Source organism: Arachis hypogaea, chromosome 11 (genome assembly GCF_003086295.3).
Source record: "Arachis hypogaea cultivar Tifrunner chromosome 11, arahy.Tifrunner.gnm2.J5K5, whole genome shotgun sequence".
Classification (NCBI taxonomy): Eukaryota; Viridiplantae; Streptophyta; class Magnoliopsida; order Fabales; family Fabaceae; genus Arachis; species Arachis hypogaea.
The window spans coordinates 68,734,571-68,739,594 of NC_092046.1; the positions used below are offsets into that span (position 1 = coordinate 68,734,571).

General features: G+C 36.5%; 1 non-coding gene across 1 annotated transcript; it reads right to left on the reverse strand.

The window, feature by feature from the left end:
- Positions 1 to 2,699: 2,699 nt before the first annotated feature.
- On the reverse strand, positions 2,700 to 2,807 carry LOC112725100 (small nucleolar RNA R71). Its single transcript, XR_003164229.1, has one exon. It is a non-coding gene; the product is annotated as a small nucleolar RNA R71 (small nucleolar RNA).
- Between the last annotated feature and the right edge of the window lie 2,217 nt (positions 2,808 to 5,024).

Consider the following 5,024-nt stretch of genomic DNA (forward strand, 5'->3'; position numbering starts at 1 on the left):
ACCAATGATCTACATAAGTATTTCTATCCTTCTTATTAATTTTCAAAAACCCCATTACTATTTTATATCTGCCTGACTGAGATTTACAAGGTGACCATAGCTTGCTTCATACCAACAATCTCCGTGGGATTCGACCCTTACTCACGTTAGGTATTACTTGGACGACCTAGTGCACTTGCTGGTTAGTTGTGCGAAGTTGTGAACCATGGTATTGGCATCATGTTTTTGGCGCCATTACCAGGAAAAGAAAGAGCAATGAATTTTACATAATCAAAGTGTAATCACAATTTCGTCCACCAAGTTTTTGGCGCCATTGCCGGGGATTGTTCGAGTTTGGACAACTAACGGTTCATCTTGTTGCTCAAATTAGGTAATTTTCTTTTTGTTTTCTCTTCAAAAATTTTTCAAAAAAAAAAATTTCTTTCAAAATTTTCTCCTTTGTTTTCTAAAAAAAAAATTTTTAAAAATAAAAATGTTTTCAAAAATAAATTATTCTATGGCTTCAAAACTTTCAAGAATGAATTCTAGAGTTTCATGGTAACATGTTGAATCCTATCTGGCTGAAAAGCCATACCCAAACTCCTTTGGGATTGGTCTTCAACTAATCACCTCAATGGATGTAAATCCATTCTAAAGCTTGAATGGCTATTAAGCCATGTCAGACCCTTTGATTGGAGCTTTAGACTAAAGAGCACAAGATTTCTGGAATTCATATTAAAGATTTTGACATCCTTATTTTTGTTTTTCGAATAATTTTCGAAAAAAAATACAAAAAAAAAATAGAAAATCATAAAAATCAAAAATATTTTTTGTGTTCTTTTTTGAGTCTTGAGTCATGTTATAAGTTTGGTGTCAATTGCGTGTGCATCTTGCATTTTTCGAAAAAATCATGCATTCATAGTGTTCTTCATGATCTTCAAGTTGTTCTTGGTAAGTCTTCTTGTTTGATCTTTGCATTTGCATGTTTTGTGTCTTTTCTTGTTTTTCATATGCATTATTGAATTCTTAGTGTCTAAGCATTAAAGAATTCTAAGTTTGGTGTCTTGCATGTTTTCTTTGCATAAAAAATTTTTTCAAAAATATGTTCTTGGTGTTCATCTTGACATTCATAGTGTTCTTGGTGTTCATCTTGACATTCATAGCATTCTTGCATGCATTCATTGTTTTGATCCATAACTTTCATGCATTGCATCATTTTTCTTATTTTTCTCTCTCCTCATAAAAATTCAAAAATAAAAAAATATCTTTCCCTTTTTCTCTCATCAAATTCGAAAATTTGGATTGACCTTTTCAAAAAATTTTAAAATGAAGTTGTTTCTTATGAGTCAAATCAAATCTTCAATTTGAAAATCTTATCTTTTTCAAAATCTTTTTCAAAAATCAAATCTTTTTCAAATTTCTTAGTTATTTTCGAAAATTCCAAAAATATTTTTCAAAAATATTTTTCTTATTTTTATATCAAATTTTCGAAAATAACGATAACAATTAATGTTTTGATTCAAAAATTTCAAGTTTGTTACTTGCTTGTTAAGAAAGATTCAAACTTTAAGTTCTAGAATCATATCTTGTGATTTCTTGTGAATCAAGTCATTAATTGTGATTTTAAAAATCAAATCTTTTTCAAAACTAATTTCAATCATAGCTTTTCAAAAATATCTTCTTATCTTATCTTTTTCAAAAATTTGATTTCAAAATATCTTTTCTAACTTCCTAACTTCTTATCTTTTCAAAATTTGTTTCAACTAACTAACTAACTTTTTGTTTGTTTCTTATCTTTTTCAAAACTACCTAACTAACTCTCTCTCTCTCTAATTTTCAAAAATATCTTCCCTTTTTTTCAAAATTTCTTTTTAATTAACTCATTATTTTAATTTCTGATTTTAATTTTCGAAAATTACTAACCTTTTTTTTCAAAAATTATTTTCGAAAATCACTAACTCTTTTTCAAAAAAAATTACTTTCAAAATTCTCCCTCTTTCATCTCTCTCTAATTGTTTATTCATCTACTAACATCTCTTCCTCACATCACTCACCAAATTCGAACCCCGCTCTTCTATCTGTGTTCGAATTTTTTTCTTCTTCTCTTCTTCTACTAACAATAAGGAACCTCTTTACTGTGACATAGAGGATTCCTCTTCTTTTCTTTTTCTCTTCTCTTTCTTATGAGCAGGGACAAAGAAAAAGGCATTCTTGTTGAAGCTGATCCAGAACCTGAAAGGACTCTGAAGAGGAAACTAAGAGAAGCTAAATTACAACAATCCAGAGAAAACCTTATTGAAAATTTCAAACAAGTAAAGGAGATGGCAGTCGAACCCAACAACAATAATGCAAGGAGAATGCTTGGTGACTTTACTGCACCTAATTCTAATTTACATGGAAGAAGCATCTCCATTCCTGCCATTGGAGCAAACAACTTTGAGCCGAAACCTCAATTAGTTTCTCTGATACAGCAGAACTGCAAGTTTCATGGACTTCCATCTGAAGATCCTTTTCAGTTCTTAACTGAATTCTTGCAAATATGTGATACTGTTAAGACTAATAGAGTAGATCTTGAAGTCTACAGGCTCATGCTTTTCCCTTTTGCTGTAAGAGACCGAGCTAGAGTATGGTTAGACTCTCAACCTAAGGATAGCCTGAACTCTTGGGATAAGCTGGTCAAGGCTTTCCTAGCCAAGTTCTTTCCTCGTCAAAAGTTGAGCAAGCTTAGAGTGGATGTTCAAACCTTCAGACAGAAAGAAGGTGAATCCTTCTATGAAGCTTGGGAGAGATACAAAGGACTGACCAAAAAGTGTCCTTCTGACATGCTTTCAGAATGGACCATCCTGGATATATTCTATGATGGTCTGTCTGAGTTATCTAAGAGGTCATTGGATACCTCTGCAGGTAGATCCATTCACCTAAAGAAAACGCCTGCAGAAGCTCAAGAACTCATTGACATAGTTGCAAATAACCAGTTCATGTACACTTCTGAAAGGAATCCTGTGAATAATGGGACGCCTATGAAGAAGGGAGTTCTTGAGATTGATACTCTGAATGCCATATTGGCTCAGAACAAAATATTGACTCAACAAGTCAATATGATTTCTCAGAGTCTGAATGGAATGCAAGCTGCATCCAACAGTACTCAAGAGGCATCTTCTGAAGAAGAAGCTTATGATCCTAAGAACCCTGCAATAGCAGAGGTGAATTACTTAAGTGAACCTTATGGAAACACCTATAACTCATCATGGAGAAATCATCCAAATTTCTCATGGAAGGATCAAAAGCCTCAACAAGGCTTTAATAATGGTGGAAGAAACAGGTTTAGCAATAGCAAGCCTTTTCCATCATCCACTCAGCAACAGACAGAGAATTCTGAGCAGAACCCATCTAGCTTAGCAAACTTAGTCTCTGATCTATCTAAGGCCACTGTGAGTTTCATGAATGAAACAAGGTCTTCCATTAGAAATTTGGAAGCACAAGTGGGCCAGCTGAGTAAAAGGATCACTGAAATCCCTCCTAGTACTCTCCCAAGCAATACAGAAAAGAATCCAAAAGGAGAGTGTAAGGCCATTGACATAACCAAAATGGCCGAACCTGTAAGGGAAGGAGAGGACGTGAATCCCAAGGGGGAAGACCTCCTAGGACGTCCAGTGATCAATAAGGAGCTTCCCTCTGAGGAACCAAAGGAATCTGAGACTCATCTAGAGACCATAGAGATTCCATTGAACCTCCTTATGCCATTTATGAGCTCTGATGAGTATTCCTCTTCTGAAGAGAATGAGGATGTTACTGAAGAGCAAACTGCCAAGTTTCTTGGTGCAATCATGAAGCTGAATGCCAAATTATTTTCTTATTGAAACTTGGGAAGATGAACCTCCCTTGTTCACCAATGAACTAAGTGATCTGGATCAACTGACATTGCCTCAGAAGAGGCAGGATCCGGGAAAGTTCATAATACCTTGTACCATAGGCACCATGATCTTTAAGGCTCTGTGTGACCTTGGTTCAGGGATAAACCTCATGCCCCTCTCTGTAATAGAGAAACTGGGAATCTATGGGGTGCAAGCTGCTAAAATCTCATTAGAGATGGCAAATAATTCAAGAAAACAGGCTTATGGACAAGTAGAGGACGTGTTAGTAAAGGTTGAAGGCCTTTACATCCCTGCTGATTTCATAGTCTTAGATACTGGAAAGGAAGAGGATGAATCCATCATCCTAGGAAGACCTTTCCTAGCCACAGCAAGAGCTGTGATTGATGTGGACAGAGGAGAATTGATCCTTCAATTGAATAAGGACAACCTTGTGTTTACAACTCAAGGATCTCTCTCTGCATCTATGGAGAGGAAGCATAAAAAGCTTCTCTCAAAGCAGAGTCAAACAAAGCCCCCACAGTCAAACTCTAAGTTTGGTGTTGAAGAGTCTCAACAATGCTCTGAACATCTGTAAGGCTCCATGAGAGCCCACTGTCAAGCTATTGACATTAAAGAAGCGCTTGTTGGGAGGCAACCCAATTTTTACTTATCTGACTATATTTTTTCTTAGTTATATGTCTTTATAGGTTCATGATCATGAGGAGTCACAAAATAAATATAAAAATTGAAAACGGAATCAAAAACAGCAGAAGAAAAATCACACCCTGGAGGAAGCACCTGTCTGGCGTTCAACGCCAGAACAGAGCATGGTTCTGGCGCTGAACGCCCAAAATGGGCAGTATCTGGGCGCTGAACGCCCAAAATGGGCATCATCTGGGCGCTGAACGCCAGAATTGCACCCTGGAGAGGAGCTGGCGCTGAACGCCCAGAACAAGCATGGTTCTGGTGTTCAACGCCAGAAATGGGCAACAAATGGGCGTTGAACGCCCAAAATGGGCACCAACCTGGCGCTGAACGCCCAAAATTGTGTGCAAAGGCATTTTACATGCCTAATTTGGTGCAAGGTTGAAAATTCTCGAACACCTCAGGATCTGTGGACCCCACAGGATCCCCACCTACCTCCACTCACTTCTTCTCACCCCTCTTTCACAAAATCCCATAAACACTCTT